The 26,707-nt window shown below is 41.4% G+C and overlaps 2 long non-coding RNA genes across 2 annotated transcripts in view; one reads left to right on the top strand and one right to left on the bottom strand.

Moving 5' to 3' along the window:
* The window catches only part of LOC142820533 (uncharacterized), a 95,323-nt gene that overhangs the window by 35,015 nt on the left and 33,601 nt on the right, over positions 1-26,707 (top strand). The window lies entirely within an intron of this gene.
* LOC142820522 (uncharacterized) lies at positions 565-26,707 on the bottom strand. The gene is made up of 3 exons (XR_012897748.2): positions 26,601-26,707; positions 19,526-19,680; positions 565-2,951 (listed from the first exon to the last, which is right to left on the bottom strand). It is a non-coding gene; the product is annotated as an uncharacterized LOC142820522 (long non-coding RNA).

Below are 26,707 nucleotides of genomic sequence, written 5' to 3'. Positions count from 1 at the left end.
TAGGGTTTTGTCCTCAAGCTGACAATTGCAAAATCCAGGTTTCAGCCAATAAAACACTGAAACCAGTCTTCCCTAGGTTAGTGGCAGGCTGGGAAATCCAACAATATTCGTGTTACTTTATTAGTATTAACAAGTATTGGCAGGAGACGTATTCTTAGTCTGGTCCATCTCTAATTAGATCTAAATTAAATTTCACCAAGCAGAATTACCAGTGTCTAATTTTTAGGCTTTGAGATAAATCCTGATTCCTGATGCTGACTGGGTGTGTACAAAAGACAAACATTCACTGAAAAACAAAAATAATTTGAAGCGACACCTTTGGCTCTGGTCCAGTCCAGCTTTATTAGTTCACATCTCAGAAAGCATACAGTAATAGGTTTCTTGGAACAGCCACCCTGATGCTGTCTTAAACATTTATATATACGTGTGAGCTAGTTATGGAGACATATTGTAAACTAGCTCTGGAGAATATCAAGGCTCTTGATATGAGAGAATGACCATCTCTCTCAGAATGTTGATTTACCTATTTACAGAGACACTGGAACAATTTGTAAAGTAGGGGTACAGAGAGCCATTGAATCAAATTGCAAACCCTGTATATAATGAAAACAACATCAAGACCAGGGTGCTGCGGCATCCTTGCACCTTTGATTCCAGCACCTATGCATATTTATTATTTGATGGCATATTTCTCAGACACATGTATATCATGGGTTAGGGTTGTCTCATTTCAAAGTTTTTTAAAGGATCAAATACTTCAAAATGGGAGTATTACACAACTATCACTAATATCATTTCCTTCTTTTTATCAGTATCGTATTTCTCATATATTCCTTTTGTCTGGCAATCAGTTGCATTGAAATAGGTAGGCTTTTGCTGTTGCACTCTAGTAAATGCTTAAGTTTTGCTCAAGCACTCTTCTTTTTTATTAAATTATTTTTCTCTTGAGAGCCTCCAGATATGCATTTGTTCCTTCTTAAACATGCACAAATTACTTGTTTTAGCTGATTTAAGTTTCTTTTTTACATTTATAATCACTTCTGAAGAACACAAATGAGCCTAAGAAAGCTACTGGGGATTTTTTTATGACGAAAAAAATCTCATGTACAAGTTGCCTTTCATTTGTTAAATATTCTCTTCCTTGCATATATACATATTATATGAATGTAGTCACTCACTTTGTGAATCAAGTCTTATAATTTTTAGTAGCAGAATAAATATTTTGAGTAACACATTGTTAATCACTGATAATAAACCAGTATTGGGGTAAACTAGCTAATTCTGTCCTTTTGAAAAATGTGAAAATAGTATAGTTTGCACCTGGAACAAAATTTCAAAGGTATCCAGTGATTTCAGATATATTGGTTTTTGGGTGTCCAACTTGAGACCCCCCCGTAAAGAGGCCTGATTTTCAAAGGATGAGTGCCATTGGGTGCACACCCCAAATTTAAGAGAGCCAAAATTACTAGTTATAATTGGAAATCTTGGCCATGGAAAATAACACCCCCCAAACTAGACTCTTACATAGGTGTGCAGAGCTGAAGATATGGGCTTGAAAGGGGCCCTGAACAGTGATAGCGCATGAACAATCCAAGTGCTTGACCTTGTGGAAAGGAGAATGCATAAGGACTATTCCTCCTTAGAATGCTAAAAAAGGTGAGAAAGAGGCAGGACTATGCTTCTCTTCTCAGTATGGGGCCCACAAAGCTCGCCAAGTGCTCAGCAGAAGTAGACTGGAAAGCCTTCACAATATGTTACCCCTACATGTTGACCTTCTCTCTCTAATTCATGATCACACGGTATAACTGTGGCAGCTACTGTAAATATTTTCATGAAAAAGCAACTTGAGAAAATTATTCCATGTAATTTTAACATTTCAATGTGATTGAAATTTTCTCCTCTGGGGAAAAAAAAAAGGTAAATCATGGTGCCTTCTCTCTTTGCCATTTACTTGTTCTCCCATGCTGATCTGTTCTGTTCACTCTCTCACGAAGCTGGTTTTCTTGCTGCTTAGTTCCCCACTTTCCTGGGCATGCTGCTCAGCCACCTGGTCCCGTGCCTCTCTTTTGCCCCTAAGATCCAGATATTTAATACCATATGGCTTCTTCACCTTTTTCCACCTCACGTTACTCTTGTGCTGGTTGCTGGTAGTGTTTGTCTCATTGGTGGCTCAAAAACATGAGGACAGCTTCTCTTATAATAGCTGTGGCCTGATAGACAGCCATGCTAGCTTCTTGGTTCCAACTGGTTTTGCCAGCCTCTCAGCATTTCTTTTAAAAAAGGAGTGTAAACCCTTTTTGAAATATCTGGGAGCAAGGAAGATAGCATGTCAAAAGCAAGCTCTCTGTGACTTCCAGTGATCCCTAGATCTCACTTCAGAACAGCTGAACTGCAGAACTGAAGTCACATTCCATGTCATACATAGCAGAAGTATATGTCATTCCATGTCATTTCCGGCTCATCTTCTTAGAGTCTCTCTACACTCAATGTTAGAGATGTGATTCCCGGCATAGAGAGATATACTTGCACTAGTTCTGAGTTAATTACTGTGGCACAAGGGGTAAATGGGGCTAGCCATCCTGAATACAATCCCATCTGAGATGCTGGCATGTTTTTTAGCATGCTAGCTTGATGAGAGCTAGTGTGAGTATGTCTCTCGGCCATTACACCCTTAGCTCCAAGTGTAGACATACTCCCTAATGCACAGAGGACAACCCTCATAACATGGACTCCTAGTATTCACAGGAGAGTAGCTTCTGTCCTGCAAATCTCAGTACTGTAGTTCTGCCTCTAGTGAAGGTCACTGCCATGCAGTGTTCTTGAGCTTCACTGAAGTAGGAATCATAATTCAAATGAATCTTTGAGGTCTTCCCTCCAGGCATCTTTTCCCTTCTCTCAAAAGATGTCCAATTATGTTGACACCAAGAATATTAGGCATTGGCTTCCATGCTCTGTAATTAAAACATTAATGAGTAATAATGCTAATATTTTTCTTCTCTTTTTCGAACTGGTTTTGTTCATATTTGCTTCTGCCTGGAGTCTCAAGAGTTAGCACAGATCACTCTCTAAGTGAAAGATCTAAAAAGCAGATGTTTCTAAAATTGCAAATATTAGTAATGTTTAACTCCTAACTTCTAAACTAATAAAGGGGATTTATTTGTAACTCTTCAAAAAATTAAATCTTTATCCTAAGAATAAACTATGTAACGTTGATCATGGTCATATTTTAGGTCAGATTTTCAAAAGTGCCTACAGGAGTTAGGCCACAGGTTTTCAAGAGGGATTGGATGTTTCCTTTTGAGAATCTCATTCTTCATACTCAACACAGGAATTCAACTCCAATTTTAACTTAAAAAAAAACCCAGTATACCACAACTATGGAGTTGCTGTGGCCCCAGTCATAGGGTGACCATATTTCCCAATGCCAAATACTGGACACCTGGTAAAATTGCTCTGATTTCAGTAAGTTCAGTAGCAATCAATCAGAGCTATTAGCACAAATGTTCTAAATAGCATTAAGTTCACCGAGCCCCCATTAAAAGGCACACTGCATTATTATCTCTCAATATATTTTAGAAATGTGCATCTGTCAGTCTGTCCACCCATCCATGAGTCCATTTGTTCACAAATTCCTTCTAAACCAGGTGTGAGCAATAAAATAGTTCACCAGGATTAGCCTGTAGTGATCTGTGGCTACAATATTTACCTGCACCTCTGTAGGTACAGGGGATCGCAGCTCCCATTGGCTGCGGATCACTGTTCCCAGCCAATGAGAGCTGCAATCATCTGTACCTGCAAAGGCAGAGGTAAATACAGCAGTGTGGGGGCCCACCGGGGGCTACTTTATCAGACCAGATCTGACCAGCTGGGGGGAGGCTAGGCAGACTGGTGGAGACAGAGAGCTCCCCTCCAATAACTGCTGACTGTGAAGGATGAGGAAGTGCAGCACCAGCACCCTGGGATGAGCCACCCCTTCCCCATCACATTCAGGGAGGAGCTACAGCTGGAGCAGCTCCACCCTTGCCACAATGGGCAGCCCTGGTAACGCCCCCGCCCAACCCTCTGTTCTGAGCATCCTGCCCTGATTCCAGCACACTTCTTTCCCTGAGCTGCCCTACCTTCCACCCCATGCCCCGAGAGCCTCTCCCCATGCCCCATGTTCAGAGAATGGGTAATCAGAGGCTGTGTGTGCCAAGAGGGCTTTGTGGTCTCCCTATTCCCTGAGGGCTCTGCCAACCATGGATTTGGGTCTCTCACCCTTGTGGCTCTTACCATCTGTGTGAGCAAAGGGGACTGGGAGCTGAGGGGTAGCTTCAAACCCCTGCACAAGAGCAGTATCAGGAAAGATGGGAACAGCTTTATGGCCTTTGCCATGACTCTAGCCAGAGAAGCAGCTGCCCTGTCCTGCCCAGCTTGGCTTCCTGCCTCTAAACTGTGCCCTGCAGTTTTACTGATGTTTGGGGGGGCAAGATTCCCAGTGTCTCCCCAGCTCTGCCCATGGGCTTGGGAGCTTGGAGGCTTCTGCTGCACAGAGGCTCCAAGATCTACCAGTAGATCCTGATCCACTGGTTGGTGACCACTGGTTTAGAAGCTTTAGCCTATTCCAATACCCAGTCTAAAACACCTTTCTCTCCACCTGGAGGTCAAAAGCAGTATTATCTATTAATAGTAGCTATTACTGAGCTTGTAGGTTAATCTCTGGATTTATAACATAAGAAAGGAAAAAATATTCTGCCTTCCTTTGTGTTGTTATAAAAACTATTACCCATGAATACTGTTATTCATGACAAAGAAGCTAACTGCTTAATTCCGTGGGTCTTTTATTATTATTGGTAAACTGATTGTTAAGTAAGGATGCTTACATACGTCTCTTGCTCCAGATGGAGCAGTTTAACTGCTTATGTTATTCATCAGTAGTTTTCTGCTTTAAATAAATACTGATCCCAACAAAAGTTTTATCAAGAAATCTCCACTTACAATTGAAATCCAAACTTCAGTGTTACTTTAATTCTCACAGCAGGGAACTTCCTATCTCAGAGGTCAAAAATAGGAAGTGGAGGAGTGGAAATCTTAAGATTTCCAGTGCAATGATTGCTATTTTAAAGCTGCATGGTGTTGTCACTGTGCCCACTATAAGAGAAAGAAAGAGCCTAAAGCATGGGCCTGGTGCTTGAACTAAAGTAAGCAAGAGTTATACTATGAGTACTAGACAGGCCGTGTCAAAAGCAAATGTTTGTCTGCAAGTCAATGTCTCTCGGCACTAGAACTGCTAGCATGGATAGAAGCACATGAAATATGTAAATACATGCCACCAGGACAGTACAAGGACAACCAGCTGAGTACATAGAATCATAGAATACCAGGACTGGAAGGGACCTCGAGAGGTCATCGAGTCCAGTCCCCTGCCCTCATGGCAGGACCAAATACTGTCGATACCATCGCCGATAGACATTTATCTAACCTACTCTTCAATATCTCCAGAGATGGGGATTCCACAACCTCCCTGAGAAATTTATTCCAGTGTTTGACCACCCTGACAGTTAGGAACCTTTTCCTTATGTCCAACCTAAACCTCCCTTGCTGCAGTTCAAGCCCATTGCCCATTCTTGTTCTATCCTCAGAGGCCAAGATGAACAAGTTTTTTCCCTCCTCCTTATGACACCCTTTCAGATACCTGAAAACGGCTATCATGTCCCCCCTCAATCTTCTCTTTTCTAAACTAAACAAACAGAATTCTTTCAGTATTTCTTCATAGGTCATGTTCTCTAGACCTTTAATCATTCTTGTTGCTCTTCTCTGGACCTTCTCCTATTTCTCCATGATAAAATAGTTTGAAACAACAAGAGTGTAAGCAACAATCATGGATAGTGAATGCTTTGGAGGAAAGTACAAGGGGAGGTACCAAATGTGTCCTTAATGCGTAAAATGATACATAGGGTGTATATCATAGATTATTTATTTCTGTCTATAAATATTGGGGTACTTCAACTTAATTCTTTGGCCAGCCTAGTGGGTAACAGTGAAATCCATAATATCCATTGAGCTGTGTCCATTGTCTCGAGTACAAATATGTAGGGGCTTGGAGGCCATCTGGCTACCAACAATTATTAATGTACTTCATTCGACAATAAACCTGATTTAGGTGCCTTCATCTCTTATCTGAGTTTGTAATCTTTGGGGGCTCTCATGAAGTCTATTATGCTAGCTTCCTACACCGAGCTGGCATGATATACTGAGGGAGGATACGAAAATGCATGCAACAAATGTTTACAATCATTGATGGAGCGGGAGATCTGTTAGTATGCCACACCAGTGAATCCCGAATTTAGTGTATCGCTGTCCTGAACTATTACATCTACCTTCTAAGACTCACTCTGCTCACACTCTCCTGGGAGATGGCATATGGTAATAAAATCTAGAGTTAGGGAGAGGGCCAGACTAATATTTGAGCAAGGCTGTTTTGCTCCACACCTTAGCATAACCTGAATGTTTCTGCACTAGGCTCCATGAAGATCACCTTAGACCAAAGAAAATACTTCAGCACCGCAGAGCTTTTTATACAACTCTCTCTCTCCCTGCTGGCAGAGAAGAGTGTGTATTACTAGGATATCCACTTGCTGTACTCATCCCTAGCTTCAGTCTTGTTCCCTTGGATTATTATCACCTGGTGTAATTCCAAGAGTATTAAAACTAGATTTTCTTTTAAATTCATCAAATTAAAAAAATGAAAAAGCATTTCAGTATAACTCAGTTTCTATAGAAGTTTGTTTTTATAAACCTGAAAGGTTGGTTTAAATTTGAATTGACACTGTTCCTTGGAACTTGGCTTAGAACTATGCCAGTGAAGAAATCTTGGAACCACTGTCAATAATATTTGCAAATTCATGGATGATAGGTGAAAACCTGAAAGATCAGAGAAGAACTAACATAGTGCCCATCTTTTAAAAGGAAGAACTGGGAAACTATAGACCAGTCAGCTTCATCTCCAAACCTGGGAAGCTACTAGAGCAAAGAATGAAACATTCAATTGGCAAATACCTGGGGAGTGATCACTAGCAGTCAACATGGATTTACTAAAAACAAATCATGGCAAACCAACTTGATTTCCTTCTTTGACAAGATAACTGGTTTGGTGTATTGGAAAATGTGATGGACATAATGTATCTGGTGTTTAGAAAGGCTTTTGACACGGTCCTATTTGACAGTCTCATAAGTAAGCTGAAGAAAGGCAGGCTCTTTAGAGCTACCTTCAAGTGGACCAGTGCTTGGTTAAAAAAACCCACAAAGAAAAAAGTATTAATGCAATGACATCAGATTGGAGGGAGGTCTCAAGTGGAGTTGTGCAGGGATCTATTCTGGGTTCAGTGTTGTTTAACATTTTTATTACTGACCTGGAAACAGATAGAGAGAGCATACTGATCAAGTTTGCAGATGACACAAAGCTATGGGATAGTAGGATCCAATGGTTTAGCGGATAGAGCTAAAATTCAATGGGATCCTAATAAATTGGAGAACGGGGCTATCGATAACAAAAATCAACAGAGACAAATGTTAGGTGCTACATTTAGGAAATAATAAAAAAACAAATGCACAACTACAAAATGGGGTAACTGTATTGGTAGGTGATAAAGATCTGGGAGTTGTGGTGAATTATAACCTTAGCATGAGTCAGCAATGCAAAACCATCCTGTTTCAACATTTTTAAATAAAAAATTCCATTTTCAGCTAGTCTAAGACACTGATAAATGAACATGATATCCTAAGCCTACATAGTCATCTAAGCAAAAACCTATAGGATCAAAACATTTTCTTATACAGTTTTGGGTCCTATTATGGGGGATGAGCTCAAATGAATTTGTATCAATAGCAAAATCAATGCATTTCAGTAGAGAAATCTGTGTCCTTCACCGTAACAGCAAAGAAAACCTTTTAAAGAAGCTTGGTATGTATAGAAATAACAAATACTTGAAGCTGTAGTAGAAGATCAAAATCTTCCAAAATACAACTAGCCAACTGTACAATGTAGCACATGGGTGAATAAATTCCTTCCTGACCCCTTAGGTGATAAATTTATGGACTGAGGCATGGGTTTCATTACCCATATCATTATCACAGCTTGCATGGCTCCACTTGTTAATGTTGGCAATTAATTTTTCTGGATTTTCACTGTGAAATTTTCTGCATGAAACTAGCAGACTAAATCTTGATCATGGTGTGTCAGCTTTGTAAAATAGATACACAAACAATTTGGATGACCATATCTGTTGATTATGAGCTTGGACAGATTTGACACACACAATAAAAGGACATGTCCAAATGAGCTTTAGAAAACAGAGACAGACCAAGCATGCAACAATTGTGCCTACCAGCCTCATTAGCTAACCTTGACCATCCTTCATGCTTCACAGAAATGCTGTCTGCATTTCAAAAAAATCATTAATAGAAAAAACTGTTTGGGATCTCAAATTATTATTTCCATGATTTTTTTCTAATGCATTCATTCTCATGAATCCTATAATTTCAGTAATTCCTTCTTCTCAAACCACAAGCACCATTCTTGCATATTAAGACAATGGTACAAGATTCATATTATACAGTGATAAACGAAAGGACTGTTGGCACAAGAACAACTGGCTGCAAACCAACCATGAACAAGCTGAGGCTGGAAACTAGAAAGTGTCACACCATCACAGTGGTGAATTTCTGGAACAGCCTCCAAATAGGAGTTGGGGGTGAGGGGCAAACAAAACTGAATTCATTTTGAGAGAGAGATGGACAAATTTATGAGTGTGATTTTATGATTGGGTTGCTTCAGATGTGGGGAAAAGGGCTCAGCAACCTTTGGGGTACCTTCTAGTTTGTGTTGGATGTTCCTACAAATCTCATACTTCAGGGATTCAGCTGGTCACCTGCAGGGCTGAGAGAGAGTTTTCCCCCCGATATGTAATACTAGAAGATTCACCTAGTGTAGCTTGGGTTCTTAATGCAAATACATTTTTGTTTTCTTCATTTAAACAATTTTTCTGGGTTGAGGTTGGGGATGATGCAGTGGCCTCAGGTAGAGAAGACTATCCCAACCATATCTCACTGCAGCAGCTTGGTCATTCCAGGAGCACCGGGCACAGCTGGGAGGGGAGTGCATGTCCCCTGGACGGGGGACAGACAGACACAGACACAGACACAGACACACAAACAGACAAACTTTCTGAAATGTATAGTTGGCTGTCCCTTTCTCCACTCTTGCCCTCTACTGGCCCAATGGGGTTATAACTGTCCCAGTCCCAATCTCTTGTCCCTTGCTCCACTCCCCTGTAGTCATTCTGTAGTATAACTCCCTCCTGCCAGAACCCTCCCTTTCCATTTTATGAGAAACAGTTGAATTCCATGCACAACCAATAACCTGGCATAACCAAACCCTGACCTTGCTTTATGTTATGATAAGAGGAAGCTGCATGCCAAATTTAGTGGTCCTAGCCCTTACCATTTAGGAAGAGCTCTTGAAAAAATGGACTCAGATGGATTGACAGACAGACACATTTCTAAAATCATAGACTCAGAGAACACTAGAACTGGAAGGGACCACAAGAGGTCATTGAGTCCAGTCCCCTGCCCTCATGGCAGGACAAAACACTGTCTAGACCAGTGTTTCTGAAAGTGTTACGCGAAATCACTTGGAGAAACACATTAACTGGCCGCCCCGGTTTGTTTATTTACTGGTGCCGTTGCCACAGAGCCTCATAGCTCCCATTGGCTCTGTTTTGCTCTTTGTAGCTAAGCAGAGTAGCAGGAAGCAGTGGCCCATCCCACACCACTTCCCACAGCTCCCCTTGGCTGCAAAAAGTGAAACTGAGCCAATGGGGGCTATGAGGCTCTGTGGCAGCGGCGCCAGTAAATAAACAAACCAGGACGGCCAGTTAATGTGTTTCTCAACGTGATTTCATGGAACATTTTCAGAAACACTGGTCTAGACCATCCCTGATAGATACCTATCTAATCTGCTCTTAAATATCTCCAGTGATGGAGATTCCACAACTTCCTTAGGCAATGTATTCCAGTGTTTAACCATCCTGACAGTTAGGAAGTTTTTCCTGATGTTCAACCTAAACCTCCCTTCCTGCAATTTAAACCCATTTCTTCTTGTCTTAGCCTCAGAGACCAAGGAGAACAATTTATCTCCCTCCTCTTTGTGACACCCTTTTAGATACTTGAAAACCACTATCATGTCCCCTCTCAGGGTACCTCTACACTTTCTCCCTAGTTTGAGCTAGGGATGCAAATGTAGGCAACCTAAAATGCTAAAGAAGCAGGGATTTAAATATCCCATGCTTCATTAGCATGATCACGCTGGAACGTTACTCCGCTCAACAGCTGATTCGAACCAGGAAGTGCGCACTGGGATGCATTAGTTCGAATCAAACCCCTTGGTTCGAACTAACATTACTCCTCATTTGTATATATTTAAATCCCCACTTCATTAGCAATTTCAGTTGCCTACATTTGCATCCCTAGCTTGAACTAGGGAGCAAGTGTAGATGTACCCTCAGTCTTCTTTCCTAACCAAATAAGCCCAATTCTTTCAGTCTTCCCTCATATCTCATGTTTTTTAGCCCCTTAATCATTCTTGTTGCTCTTCTCCAATTTCTCCACATCTTTCTTGAAATGTGATGTCCAAGACTGGACACGATACTCCAACTGAGGCCTAATCAATGCAGAGTATAGTGGAAGAATGATTTCTCGTGTCTTGCTCACAACACTCCTGTTAATGCATCCCAGAATCATGCTTGATTTTTTTGCAAAAGCATCACACTCTTGACTCATATTTAGCTTGTAGTCCACTATGACCCTTAGATCCCTTTCTGCAGTACTCCTTCCTAGACAGTCGCTTCCCATTCTGTATGTGTGAAACTGATTGTTCCTTCCTAAGTGGAGAACTTTGCATTTGTCCATATTAAATTTCATCCTATTTACCTCATACCATTTCTCCAGTTTTTCCAGATCATTTTGAATTATGACCCTGTCCTCCAAAGCAGTTGCAACCCCTCCCATCTTGGTATCACCTACAAACTTAATAAGTAGGGCTCGACAAATGATTCAATCTACTCTCCCGTGGCGAGTAGATTTTAAGCCGGTGGGGCCACACAGCGCGATCCGTGCATGCGCAGCGTGCGCTTCCGTGCGGCTGGCAAGCAAGGCTCATCGCCACTTGGCGAGCCCTGTTAATAAGCATACTCTCTATGCCATCATCTAAATCACTGATGAAGATGTTGAGCATAACTGGTCCCAAAACAGACCCCTGTGGAATCCCACTTGTTATGCCCTTCCAGCGTGGTCTGTAGTTTCCTAGGTTTTTCTTATTTCCCTTTTTATAGATGGGCACTTTATTTGCCCTTTTCCAGTCTTCTAGAATCTATCCTGTCTTCCATGATTTTTCAAAGATGATAGCTAAAGGCTCAGATACTTCCTCTATCAGTTTCCTGAGTATTTTAGGATGCATTTCATCAGGTCCTGGTGACTTGCAGGCATCTAAATTTTCTAAGTGATTTTTAACATGTTCTTTTTTTATTTTATCTCTAAACGTATCTCCTCCCCACTAGCATTCACTGTGTTAGGCATTCCTTCATCATCAGACTGAAACAAAGAAGTCATTAAGCACTTTTGCCATTTCCAAGTTTCCTGTTACTGTATTTCCCTCCTCACTTAGCAACATGTAGTAAGATTTTTTTATTTATTTTTGTCTCTACTCTCTGAAGCCTCAGAGATAGCACATTGGATGGTGTGTGTGTGTGTGTGTGTGTGAATGCTCTGAAGTGGCACCAAGCATTCTTTCTCTCTAACTCACATGCTTATATGGCTGGCTCTTGCACACATGCTCAGGGGCTAACTGATCACTATATGTAGCATTGAAAAGGAATTTTTGTGTGGATCAGATTGGCAGTGATACTGGAGGCTTTTCTCCTTCAGAGATGGACACAGGTCACTTGCCAGGATAATCAGGGTACACTCCATTTAATCAATTCCCTTATATTGCAGGAGCCACAGGGATCGTTTGCATCTTGGTCCATCTTATCTCTGCCAGTAAGACAGAGTTTAGTCTCCAAAGGCTTTAATACCATAGTCTAATTTCAATTGTTGGGTTTAGCATGTGGGTGCTGCATGTTAGTGATAGTCTGTAATATGCAGGAAATCAGATGTAGCGAACCTTTCTGGCCATGAATTCTATGTCTCTACGTGGAGTACAGAAACTTCAACAGACAATTGTTTGTTAGAAGAAATATGAGATATGCTTAGAAAAAATATAAAATTCTCCAATTGCCTCCCTATAACAGGAGGGTCCTGCCATTTATCCATCTCCTCATAGCTTCCCACTATTTTCTGTTAAAAAAGAAAAGAAACAGTTCAGTGTGCTACTGTGCAGTTTAATGCAGTGCTTTGATTGTTGAAAGGCACCATGTGTTTGGGAATGCTGCACAGTTCACAGATCTCTAGGGATATGTCTACACTGCACACTTCTGACATCATGCATTGTACATTCACACATAGCCCTTCTAGCATGGATAAAAAGAGCAGTGTAGACCAGGGCCACTCAACATGTGGCCTGTGGGCTGCAGGCGGCCCAAGCCCATCTGTTTGGCAACCCACAGTGCAATTTGGGTTTTCTTGGGCCTCAGCAAAAAAGTAGTCAATATAATGGTCTTCTGTTGATATGTGTTTTAGTCGTTACATTCCTGGACTGTCATTGCTCATTAAAAGTGCTGTCATATGGGTAGAAATCAGGTAAATGTTGCATTTTATTAATATCAGCAGAACTGACTTAAATTGGGCCTGTTTGTTGTGTAGTCTTGCCTTAATCTTTGTATTCATGCCGTCAGTGTGAAATAAGCTATTTGCATATATATGCAATCACACTTAAATTGCAGCCCTTTGCATGTGCTGTGAGTATAATTTTGGCCTCCCAGGCTTCCAGTGTAGACCATGAGGCATGGCTTAGGTGAGTAATCTCAAGTAAAGACGCACTGGAAGGGTGTAGATATATAAAGGAGGAGGGTTAGTCAGATGAGTGTTGATGCGCTGATAATGAAACAGTATGGATGAAATCTGATGCCAGTATGATTAACTGATAAAAGATGCCGGCTTGGACGTTACCTGGATAAACAAGGTCCGTGATACCAATCGAGCGATCGTGGTTGGATTGATAAGTTGGCTACTGAAAGGAAACAACAACTAACACATATACTATCAATCGGAACATGGAATTTCTGAATGCTGTGGGCAACTGAAAAGTTAGAGGTGCTTCAAAAAGAGATGGAGAGATACCGATGTGATATACTTGGACTGGCGGAGATGCCTTCGATGGCTTCAGGAGAGATGTGTGGTCGTGAAGTCATTTGGTCAGGGATCGAAGCAAAACGTGAGGCAGGAGTCGTATTCCTTCTTAGCAAAAGAGGCAGAGGAGCATTGTTAGAATGCGAGAATGATGGTAGCAAGATTCAAAGTGAAACCATTCAAAATCTCGGTCGTTCAGGTGTATGCACCCATGTTGGATAGCACAGAGGAAGATATCAAGCTATTCTATAAAGATTTGACACAGACGCTGGAGGAGATACTGAAGAGAGAGGTGTTGATCTACGGAGGAGACTGGAATACAAAGGTAGGAACAGATAATGAAGGTTGGGAGAAAGTCATGGGAAGGTTTGGATATGGAGAAAGAAATGAACAAAGTGAGAAACTATTAGGGTTTGCTATGGAGCATGAGATGGTGAACTGTAATATGAGAGTCCAACAAAAGGACTGTAGGAAGTGGACATGAAGATCGAATGATGGGAAATCCAAGAATATGATAGATATTATCTTGATAAGAAGAAGATAGGTAACATCAGTACAGCAGTGCCAAACTTTCCATGAAGCAGATATGGAATTGGAAGCAGATATGGACTTGGACCACAGTCTAGTGATTGCAAACATCAAGATGAAACTTAAGAGAAAATATAAGACACAGTTTAACAAACGAAGAGATGTGGCGAGGCTAGGCAAGGATGAAATAGGGAATAGAGCAGTGCTCGAAGAGAAGATCAGGAAGGAGGACACAGAGGCTATGTCTAAACTACATGCCTCTGTCGTCAGTGGCATGTAGATTAGACACATAGGCAAAGTCAAATGAAGCCGCGATTTAAATGATCGCGGCTTCATTTAAATTTACATGGCTGCCGTGCTGAGCCAACAAACAGCTGATCAGCTGTTTGTCCGCTCAGCACGCTAGTCTGGATGCTCCCTTGCCGACATCAAAGCCCTTTGTCGGCAGCCCCGTTATTCCTCGTGGGATGAGGTGTAATATAGAGTGAAATGCAACAAGGTAAGGAAAGCAGCCAGAATGGATAAGGTGAAATGATTACAGGAGCAGTGTGAAGATATAGAGAGGTATTAAGTGTAAGATCAGGGAGGTGTATAAAATGATTAGGCGTATTAATAGGAAGTGGCAGCCAAAGCAGATGGTGATCAAAGATGAGAATGATAAGGTGCTCATGAACAAGGAGAAGATTGTGCAGTGATGGACGAGATATTGTACCGATCTATACAAAGCAGAGTTGGAACCAAGTGTCTCAGAGACACTGATCAAAAAATTGAAAGAGCTATCACTGCCAAGAATCGAGAGTGCGAGTGATATTTTAAAGGAAGAAGTAGAAAGAGCAGTGAAATGACTAAAGAATAACAAGAGCCCTGGAAATGGTAAGATCATCGGAGAGATGATCAACTATGGCGGAGAATGTATGATTCAGGAAATACGACTATGTAATATAGCATGGAAAGAAGGGAAGGTACCTAAGGAATGGATAAGATCTATGCTAGTGACAATACACAAGAAAGGAAGCATGTTGGAATGCAAGAACTACAGAACAGTTGCCTTAACGAGTCATCTAGGCAGGGTGCTGATGAAGTTAACATATTTGGAGAGCAACATGACATAGGATCTAGACTGTAAGAAGGAAATAGCGACTAGAATAGTGAAAGCAAGAGCAAGTTTGAATGCAATGGATAAGATCTGGAAAAGTATAGCGATTATCTTAGGAACAAAGCTGAGTGTCTTGAAAACGTGTATATTTAGCAGCATGTTGTATGGATGTGAGACATGGGTGATAATGAAAGATTTGAAGAGAAGGATATTGGCGTTAGAGAAGAGTTGTTATAGAAAGATCCTGAAATTAGGATGGATACAGAAGGTCACCAATGAGGAATTATATAGGAAGATACAGCCTAAAGAGAACCTACTGCAGCTATTACAATGGAAGTTACAGCTATTCAGGCATATCTGCAGAATGAAGAATGAATGAACAGTTAAGACCATGATATTCGGCATAATGGATGGTCTGAATAGGAGAAGCAGACCCCACAGAGAATGGGTAGATGATATAGTCGATTGGTGCCACTCCACACTGGACAGGGAAAGATGGAAGGAAATAGTGAGGGAGGCATCGGACACCAATGGGCATTGAGCCCATGGTTGTTGATGATAATGATGATTACCCTATACACTCTCTCCTTGTCTAACCCATGTTTCCCTATCTACACTGCTGTTTTTAGCCACATAATATCAGATACAGGCAGTTACTGAGGCTCAGGGCTCAGTCCGGTAGCTTGTTTGGGTGAGAGTATATGTCAGAAGGAAAGGGATCATATAACAGGAGACACAAATTCAAGTTGATTTTCTTCCTGATTCAGAGCTATGTCTTTCACTGCAGTGCACTCTGAATCAGGCAGAGCAGGGACTTAAGCCTGGGTCTTCCACATGCTACTAGCAAACTATAGAGTATGAGAATCTTTCTTTTCTTTCATTGGAAAACTTTCAGCTTCAGCAAAACAGCATAGTGTAACAAAATTTCATGTAGATGAACACGTCTTATTTAGCTCTAGTTAGTACATACTTTCCAACATGTGCTCTGCTCAGCTACTACAATGATTAATGTGGTGTAGGAAACTGAGTGTAATAGAAATGTATTATAGACATTATGAAGTGGCATACAGGAGGCTCAGGGAGGAGGAAGGATGCCCTTTAACTATATTTTAAGTTAAACCTTTTCAGCTCAGGCTAATATTCTGTTGTTACACATGCAAATAGCCCTTCTATCCTACTTACATTCATTTTTAACCTACAGGTCACCTGTGGCAAAGGCCCTGTCACAGAAATCACCCCCTCTGGGCACTGCATGGCCTTGTAGGCGCCCATAGCTTCTTTTCTCTTCTGGCTCTTTCAATGACATGCTCACAATTTAGAGGACATAAGGTACATTTTCCCTTCGTGGAGTTCAATTTATTAAGTCTTTTAAATGTAAAGTCTACTTTGGCTTTGTCTGGTGCAACCCCTTTCCTTTAGGGTTTCTGATGTCATCCTGAATCCAGGGCTTACGTTTCCTGCTTCCTCCTGAAGTTACTCCAAACTAGAGAGTTCTTTGTTTTTCTCCCCCACTGTGGCCACTGGTTTCTCTAAAGAATTTTTCTGCCACAAATCTTTTGTCTGAATTCCTGGTCTCCCAACCGTGTTTCCTTGTGGTTAGGGATTCCATAAATAGATCTGATGCGCTCTCATTATTCAAGTAGGTGAGGCAAGGTCAGGTGATGCTGGTCAGGCCAGGCCATGCAACTCATCACAGCTTTCTGCTTTTTTGCCACCATAAAAGGTTTGATTTCAACCACTAAACTTTCTGAATTTGCTTATTTTCTCTACTTGATCAGGTGAGCTAAATTTGCCACCGGTAAGACAGGACCCCTTATCCCTTAAAACACCAATCACCCTGTAACAGTATCCCACTACATGCCTAGAGCTTTCACCTTGTTTTCTTAATTATTAAATTCCACTTCCCTCTACACTGGTATAAATAATAAACTCCATAAATCTGAATATACTCTGATCTTCTGTTTGGTACGATGACATTCTAGGCAAACAAAATTCAAGAGAGCCTAATTTTACAAATCATTACACTATGATCCTCATCAGTGATGCTTAAATATCAGTGCTTATGCTTTGGGGAAGACATGCAAATGATTAACTCCCACAAGTAAAAAAAGGGAGAGCATCACCAATGAGATTAAATTATGGCTAAATCAATGCTTAACTACTTCTATGAGAGACTGCATAACAGTTAGGCTAATATAATGGGGGGAAGAGAGAGCTGGCTCTATTCCAAAGAAGCCTTATTAAGGGCTCAGGAATAAACCATCCCAATGTGCAGAAAGAATAGCAAATATGGCAGGTAACCAGCTTTTCTTAACAGAGAAATCTGTGATGAATTTAAACAAAAAGGAAGCTTGCAAGAAGTAGAAACTATGACAGATGGAGGAGAATAAAAATTTTGTTTTCTAATCCCCTTATTCCTCCCTGGGTTACTCAGGAGTAGGTCACACTCACAGGTGTGCCTGGATGCCTGATGGTTTTAACATAAAAGGAGATCCTGAGTACCCTGAGTGGTGATGTTGTTTAGTTGAGGATTCCCTTTCCACCCCCTTGCTGCAGTCCCTTGCTCATAAAGAATATACAATGGTGCTGCCTCCACCTGGCTGGCCCTGTACACACTTAATGGAGTGCCTTGGGAGCCTCCAGGAATAAAATTATTCCAGCAATAATCTGGCTCTAACTCCAGAACAACAATTATAAATAATATATATCTACCTGATTACATTAGAATTAACACACCTTTTCTTAACATCTTAAAGAAATAGGGTTTAACAAATTAAAAGTGAATAAAATCAATTAAAGTACACAGAAATAAGAGGAACTTATCTATCTGGCATTTGCACTGTCACCATTTATCTCACCCCAGAGCATGCACTCCTCTGGATTCAGAGACCCAGACACTTAAGTAGGTGCGCTTGAAGTTCTGCAGCTGGAATGGAGACAGTACTGTGCAGCTCTTGTGTGTGTTAGTTCAAGCTGAGCAGCCAGCTGAAAAATCCCTCTGCCACTCGAGTAGGCCAAATGCCAGCAGCTCTAGTTCCCTGAGCAGATCTCTCTGGTTCTCACTGGATCTAGAGTCAGTTTGTCTTTTGTGCTCCTTCCTAGGCAGCACTTTTCCAAACAGCCCAGTTACTCAGTCACCTCCTGTGAAGGTTTATGTAAGCTCTTCCCAGCCATAGGCACAGCCAGAGTCTCTCCCCTCCAGGGACAATCAATAGCAGCCCACAAAGCAGCCTGCTAGATCGAAGCCCCTGCAGTAAAGGTAACAGGCTCTAGCTGGAACACAACACCTCCTGGCCTGGAAAAGGCTCCACACCAGCAGCCTGGCTCCTCTTTCCAAAAAATGGAGCCTAGCCAAACTCTCATTCTGCATAGCCTTGAAGAGGCACCATTCCCCCTTTTTTCCTCAAGTGCTCATGGGAGTTGTAGTCTTTAGGGCTTGATTATAGTACAAAGGATCCTTTCAGAAAAAAGGCAGGTGCCCCTTTAGTAAGGGGACTACAACTTGAGCATGCAGTGATGTAATCAAGTAGGCCAAAGTGCAACTGGAGTTGCAGCTAACAAGAGATGTGAAGGATAACAAAAAGGATTTTAATTGATATGTTAGCAATAAGAAGGTGGTCAGGGAAAGAGAGGGACACTTAGGGCATGTCTACACAGCAGGGCAAAAGATGAATTAAGTGACACAACTTCAGCTATGTCAATTGTGTAGCTAAGTCAAAATAGCTTAATTCGGCTTTTGACGCTGTCTGTGCAGCAGGAAGTCAAAGGAAGACACTCTCTCACTTTCTCTTTGTGAAATGAGAGTTACAGGAGTCAGAATAAGAAGTCCTCCAGTGCACCATTATTTCAAAATAATGGCTTGTTGTGTAGACACACTCTTTGTTATTTCAGAATAATGTCCGTTATTTTGAAATAACACTGCTGTGTAATATACCCTTACTGAATGGGAAAGCCAGCCAAATAATAGATTATGTGGAAAAAAGCTGAAGTATTCCATGCTTGTTTTGCCTCAGTCTTCACAGATAAGGTGAATTATCAGACTGCTGCACTGGGCAGCACAGTATAAGGAGGTTAGCAGCCCTCAGAGGTGAAAGAACAGGTTAAGGCAGTGGCCTCCAACTTTTTTAAGCACTAGATCACTTTTTGAATATAAGTGCAATCCAAGATCTACCTCATACCCAAATATCCTTGCCCCGCCTCCTTTGTGCCCCTTCTCTGAGGCCCCACCTCTGCTCACTTCATCCTCCCTCATTTTCACCAGTCTGGACCAAAAGCAGCTGCTAATTAATTATGCAAATGAAGCACAACAATAGTAGATGCCACGCTTCATTTGCATAAGCTTTTCTGCAAGAAGGCTACAGTATAGCCATAGCCCAAGAGTACTGAGAGAATTGGTTAATGTGATTCCAGAGCCATTGGCCATTTAAAAAAATTCTTGGCAAGAGGTAGAGTTGCAGACAATTGGAAAAAAGGCAAATAAAGTGCCCATATTTTAAAAAGAGGAATATTAGTAATACTAATACATAATACTAATACTTATACTAATAATCCAGGAAACTGCAAATCTGTCAGCCTCACCTCAGTCCCTGAAAAAATCCTGGAGCAGGTCCTTAAGAAGTCCATTTTGAAGCACTTGGAGGAGAGGAAGTTGGTCAGGAACAGTCAACATGGATTCACCAAGGGCAAGTCACGCTTGACCAACCTAATTGCCTTCTGTGATGAGATAGCAGGCTCTGTGGACATGGCAAAAGCAGTGGACATGATATACCTTGACTTTAGCAAAACTTTTAATACATTTCCCACAGTATTCTTGCCAGCAAGTGAAAAAACTATGACTGGAGAGAAAACTGACTAGATCTTTGAGCTTAGCAGGTAGTGATCAAAGGTTTAATGTCCACCTGGCAGCCGGTATTAAGTGGGATGCCCAAGGGGTCAGTCCTGGGGATGGTTTTGTTCAATATCTTCATTAATGATCTAGATGATGGGATAGATAGTACCTTTAGCAAATTTGTGGATAACACTAAGCTAGGGGAAGAGGTAGATACTCTGGAGGGATAGGTTCTGGAGTTACCTACTCAAATGGAGGATTTGGCCAAAATAAATCTGATGAGGTTCAGCCAGGACAAGTGCAGAGGGACATTGGAGAGGGAGGTCCATTGAACATAAGCAGGACTCGACAAATAATGCAATCTACTTGCCCGTGGAGAGTAGATTGCAACCTGGAAAAGCTGGGTGCGGGCGATCTTCACATCCGCAGAACAATCTGCGCATGCGCAGATCGCCGGACAGCGCAGCTGGCGAGCAGGGCTCGCCGTGGTTCGGCGAGCTCTGAACATAAAAATATAAGAACAGCCCTACTGTGTCAGACCCAAAGTTCATTTAGCCCAGTATCCTGTCTGCCGACAGTGGCCAATACCAGGTGCCCCAGAGGGAGGGAACACAACGATCCCTCTCCTGTCACCCATTTCCGGAAAAAACAGAGGCTAGGGATACCATCACTACCCATCATGGCTAATAGCCACTGATGGACCTAACCTCCATGAATCTATCTAGCTCTTTTTTGAACCCTGTTAAAGTCCTAGTCTTCACCACATCCTCTGGCAAGTATCAGTCCCCGCAATACACGAAGTTCGAAAGGGATGCCGGAAAGAGTGAGACAATGACTCGGGGTTGTAAAAGAAAAACTGATTTTATTTTAATGATGACTCTGACACCTAATGACTGAGAACTAAGTCACATACGCGGATGCCAGACAATCATCAGAACAAAAAATAAGCAAATTACCAGACAATATAAAACAATTCCCTGAGGCTTTTCTAAATCACAATAATTCTCAATAACTACCCAGGGATTAGGAACAGTTGAATTAACACTGATATTGTTCATAGAGTTAACTATTTACACTATTTTATACAAGAGAACAGTTAAAACCTTAACAACTATTTGTAAACTAACACAATGACTCTTTCTCCACTGTCACTTGACAGGCAATAAGGGCAACTGAAAAATCAATCAGGATAGGGATAATAGTGGGGGAGGGGTGTTCTACCAGTTCCGGAGACAGCAGGAACACAAGTACCAGCCACATGCTCATAAACTGTCTCCACTCGGGTCGACCAACTCAGAGTAAGCTCAGTAAGACTCAAGAGCGGGGGGTGCAAGGCATCTGGGTGATCAGGCCAGGTGTTCACACAATGCCATTCCCCACTCAGAGGGGGTTCGGCTGCCTGTTTTATTGCCCAGTCACTTGTCACCTCATTGGTTGATCTTTGCTGCAGTGGGTGGAGTAAGCAGGCCTGACCACGAGTCAGCCCATTGGCTGAACTTTACTGCAGTGGGTAGAGCGAGCAGGGGGATATAATTATTCTGTATGCCCTTGTATGGAAAGCGCTCCGCCTCACAGACAGAGCCCCCTATACCAGCCTTGGGGTGTAACAGGCTATGGCTCACCTGCGACAGGCAGCCATTTTTGTTGTTCTGTCTCAGACAGCAAGGAGTTCTACAGGTTGATTGTGTGCTTAGTAAAGAAAACTTCCTTTTGTTTGTATTAAAACTTCTGCCTATTAATTTCATTTGGTGACTCCTAGTTCTTCTATTGTGGGAATAAGTAAATAACTTTTCCTTAGCGACTTTTTGCACACTAGTCATGATTTTATAGACCTCTATCATAGCTCCCCTTAGTCTCCTCTTTTCTAAGATGAAAAGTCCAAGTCTTTTTAATCTCTCTTCATATGGTACCCATTGTAAACTGCGCTCTGACAGATGCTTGTCTGGCAGGTTTAATCACTCACATACTCATGGTTTAACACATCACCATATATATGGTGTTGGGAAGGAATATTCCCCATATCAGATTAGCAGTCACCTTGAGTGGGGAGTTGCCTTTGCCTGTAGCATATAGGGGCAGACCGCTTGCCAGAATTATCAGTGTGTCTCTGACTTAATCATCTCCCTGTCATTGTGAGTGGCTTATGCATAGGTGTACCTCGGTCCTTCCTATTCTTTGCCCGTGGCCTATAATAGTCTAGTTTCTATGGGTTGCAATATATTGATCTAGTTCTGGTTGTTGGTTTAATGTATGAATATTCAGGTTGGTGGTGATGGTGATATACAGGTGGTTAGATTAGATGATTTAGTGTTCCTTTATGGCCTTAAACTCTAGGATTCTGACCCAGGCCCATGGCTCCCATCACCTTTAATGAAAGGCTCAGCATCTCTAAAAATAAGGGCAATTGTATTCAGGTGCCTAACTTTTGGTGCCCAAGTTTGATAATGTCAGTAATTTATATAATATCTGTGCAATCACTTGGAATTATTTAAGCATGGAGAAAAGGACTTTGAAAGAAAAGGATTCTTTTTGACCAATAGGACTGTGAGATGCCCTGCAAACATTATACAGGTAAACTGCAACTTGTAGACAAGCAGATGCTGGGAATGTAAGATGAGGAGGGATTTTTTTTCTTACCAGAAATCAACTAAAATATTTTCTGAAGTTTTCATTTATACATCAGGAGTTTTCAAGCAAGTTAGAAAGGCTTGTTTGCAAGAGTTCATCTCTAATAAAAGGCCTACTGCTGCTCTAGAAGTGAAGGAAATCACTACTGGTGAAATTCAAATCAAGGTCTGCCGCCTCAATTATTAATTGTAAATTTAATGTATATGCCACTAAAAGATTCCCCTACATTGCTTGTGTCCTTAACTCAATTAATTTTGGCGGCTTTTTTGAAAATAAAATGAAAATGTACATGCTTCACTTAAATAATTGCTCTGGGGTGGAGCTGGGATGAGGGGTTCAGTATATAGGCTGCCACAAGAAGAGAGAACTGCCGGCCTTCTCTCACTGCAGCAGATTGGGGCCAGGTAAAAAGAGCCTCTCCATTGCCTCTGCAGTTCCAGCAGACACAGCCAGCAGAGAGGTCCATGTGCCCTGGCTGGGGAAAGTCCATATTCATCTGTCCCCTGTGTTCTCCAGCCAGAATGAGGAATGTAGCAAAGACTATGTCTAGACTGCAGGCTTCTTCTGGAAGAATCTTTTTTTGGAAGAGATCTTCTGAAAAAACTTCTTCTGAAAGAGAGTGTCCACACACAAAAGTGCATGGAAAAAGTGATCTGCTTTTTCGAAAGATAGCATCCACACTGAATGAACACTATCTCGCATGTAAGCTGTGATTACTATGGGCAGAATAGCCACCAGGGCACTTATGCTTTTCCCTCTTTCCTCTTCTTGTGAAAGAACTCCCTCTTCCCCACCCATACATGCCTTTTTCCAAAAGAGCTTTTTTGGAAAAAGGCTTCTTCCTCATAGAAAGGGGGTTACCAATGCTGGAAAAACCCCTCCGTTCTTTCAATTTACTTTCAGAAGAATGTGATTGCAGTGTGGATGTAACTCAGGTTTTGTCAGAAAAATGGTCGTTTTTCTGACAAAACTCTGTAGTATAGACATCTGCAAAATGTGCACTTTCCCCTTGTTTTCTGATGAAGGGGAACACCCAGCAATGTTCCAGTATTAATTGGGAGGAGGGAGGGAGTTTCAGCCTCCTCACTGTCCCTCAGGGAGAATGGAGTGTGGGGTCTGGGTCTATCCCAGATGGTAAGGGAGCCCCAAGCCAGCTCCTTTCATCTGCCTGGAATCCCATTCCAAACACATCCCATTTTCCTGGCACAACCAAACTCTTGCCTTGTTTTAAGTTATAAGAAAAAGCTGTATACTCAATTAGGTAGTCCTAGTTCCTATGGTTTATCAGGAGTTTTTGAACAGACAGACAGATGGACAGATACAGACAGACAAACTCTCAAATATGTACTCGAATGTCCTTGGAAACAAAAGCGAATACCCCACATTTTTGCATCATTATGTAGTCATGGTAACCTATTTCACTCTTCACCTGAGAGGAATGAAATGCATCTTAAGACATGCAAAAATTAACTCCAATGTTTACATTTCACTTTAATTCAGCGTCACAAAGATTTCCCACTGTCAATATATGAGAAGAAATGAGAAGATGTATTATCTGCTCCACCTATGTGATCTTGGGCAAGTCACTTCATTTCTTTGTGCCTCTATTATCCATATATACAATAGGAGCAATAATAATTCCCTACCTGAGAAGGGTATTGTGAGAATGAAAGTATTAAAGATTATGAGAGACTCAACTACAGAGGTAATGTTCGTGAACCTGGAAGGATGGAGCACAGGTTTCAGGAGAGAAGAGAAGACACCAGGAAGCCAGACACATGACTGGAATCCAAGTAGCATTGCAAATAGTGCTCTTAATAAAGAGACAGTTTAGTTTTAGAAACATAGAATCATTTTATGTTACTGTGCAGCATACAGTACATGAAACAAGCATCACAGAAATGAAGGCAATATAAATACTGTAGATAGAAAGACAGCAAAATTTTTTAAAATGTCAGGGCCTTACTTCTCCAGAATCCCCCCCTTTATTAAATTTTCTAGATGACTTCTACCCCAGAAGAAAGTCAAATTAAAAAGGAACATCGTCTTGGATCTGCTCAAATAAAATGTATAAATGATAACAGCTCTAAAATAATCAATCACATATAAGACATACAGTAAATATTATAAAATGCAAACTAAACAAGTATATTTGCACTAGAATAATTTCAGTATTCTGATCAGGAAACCATCTCTCAGGTCCACAGTTATTTTTCTGTTACATACAACCAGAAGATTTGACATACTCACAATATCTTGTAAAAGTTCTGAATAAATCTTAAGAAATTAAGATAAGATTTAACTTAAGTCAGTAAAGCTTATTGAATTAAGGTTAATACATCTTGGGTACACAGCATTAAAAAGGCAGTTGTGTATTTGTTGTTTTGGCATCATAGGGTGTGTCTAGACTACTGAGTTTTGTCGACAAAAGTGGACTTTTGTCGACAAAACTATACCAGCGTCTACACTACCGCTGAGTTCTGTCGACATAACATCGACAGAACTCAGCAGTTTTGTCGACGCTGGTATACCTCATTTTACGAGGCATAATACCTTCTGTCGACAGAGTTCTGTCGACAGAAGGTGTTATTGCCTGTAGGGTTGCGTCTAGACTACAGGGTTCTGTCGACAAAGCAGCTTGCTTTGTCGACAGAACTCAATGTGTCTGGACGCTCTTTGTCGACAGAAGTTTTGTCGACAGATACTGTCAACAAAACTTCTGTCGACAAAACTCGGTAGTCTAGACGTACCCATACGTACCTTCTTTAGTAGGCACTGGGACTGCTAATGGACTTTTTCCATTAGCCTCTGAAGTTACCTTTTCCCCAGGGGAGAAATGTACATACTAGTCCAAACTGGATTCCCCAGAGACCAACAAATAAAATACAGTTGAATAAAAGCCTGAGGTTTAACCTGATTCAGGGCCTTTTTCCTGATCCAGCTAACAGATGTGACCCCTGATTCACGGGAAACCCAAACTTTAAATGATTGGAAAAACTGCGTCCACTATTGCCTAATCAGACTGAACTTGTTTTTGGATGAAGCTCTGAACTTGGAACCACAAGGAATTCTCTTGGTGGGGTTGAAGGATTTATCTCAGAGTCCAGATGAAATCTGGTAAAATGATTAGAAATAGTTTAGGTTCTTTTATTGTTTTTCATATGTTTTATCTGCAATGCTTCTATTAAGAATAAAGTAGGCTTGCTTAGAAAATTCTGTTCAGTAACTTTACATCTAGCAATCCCTCTATTCTAAGTCTCTGAAGAGAAAGCAAGTAGATCTGCTTAGGTAGACTCTTTGGTGATAGTGGCACAATGTAGGCTTACAACTTGAAAATACTCTGGTCAGAAGAAAGTGGGACATGTCTCCACCTGAGAGAGGCAACAGTTGGGGAAGTGGAAGCCTGAGAATGGTTGCTCTTGCTGAACCACTGAGAAGAAATAAAGGTGCAGTTGCTCTGAACTGTGACAGAAGGGTCTAGTGTTCCTTAGGTAATCACTATGTATCAATTGACTGGATTGTTTTAGTACAAACTAACCTGCAATTTTATTGCTGGGAGACTAGCCATCAGGGGAATATTAGGAAGACAACTGTCAGTCAAAGAACTGATAGCTGTCAGTCAGAGGGTGGGTATTATATAACTGCAAAATGTTATTATTTTGTTATCTCTAACTCTGATTTTAAAAGCAATCTATCACAGGCCAAAATCTCTGCTTGCATAAATCCACTGACTTCAATGGAATTACTCCAGTAGAGAATTTGGCCCCATGTTACTACTGAGGTTTCCATCACAAGTGCAAGCAGAGGCTACATAAAGCAATAGATGGAAACAATTTAAAACACTAAATTCAGTCATATTCATGGAATTAAAAAAGTCTTAAAGTCTCTGCATGCTTGCACTTTCCCTTCTTCAGAAGGCGGCTGGGTAAAAGGTGTGTGTGAGGGGAGGCAGAGAACCTACTTGATTCAGGGTACACGAGTTTAAGTGTAGTCTTCACCCACTCTTGCTAATGATGTGCTTAGCTATTCATTAGGATTGTAGCCGGCCAGAATAAGTCTAAGATCCGACACTGGGTTCTCAAAGTACAAAACTCGCCACACAGGTATCTGTCAAACATAAGTAGTTTATTTCCTGACAGCTAACAGCTGTGCCCCATAACTGGAAGATCAACATAACAAAGAAGCGGCATATCTTACATCCCTTCCTGCAAGCCTGGGACCCCGAGTAGGCTGCGGATGAAGTGGGAGGTTGTCTCAGCTTCCGAGGCACCGGTACCCAAAGCCCATCAGTGAAATCCAATTTG

This window comes from Pelodiscus sinensis, chromosome 1, assembly GCF_052426305.1.
Source record: "Pelodiscus sinensis isolate ZL-2025 chromosome 1, ASM5242630v1, whole genome shotgun sequence".
Taxonomy (NCBI): domain Eukaryota; kingdom Metazoa; phylum Chordata; order Testudines; family Trionychidae; genus Pelodiscus; species Pelodiscus sinensis.
The sequence above is the reverse complement of the archived record's forward strand: the minus strand, read 5'-3'. Positions and strand labels throughout refer to the sequence as shown.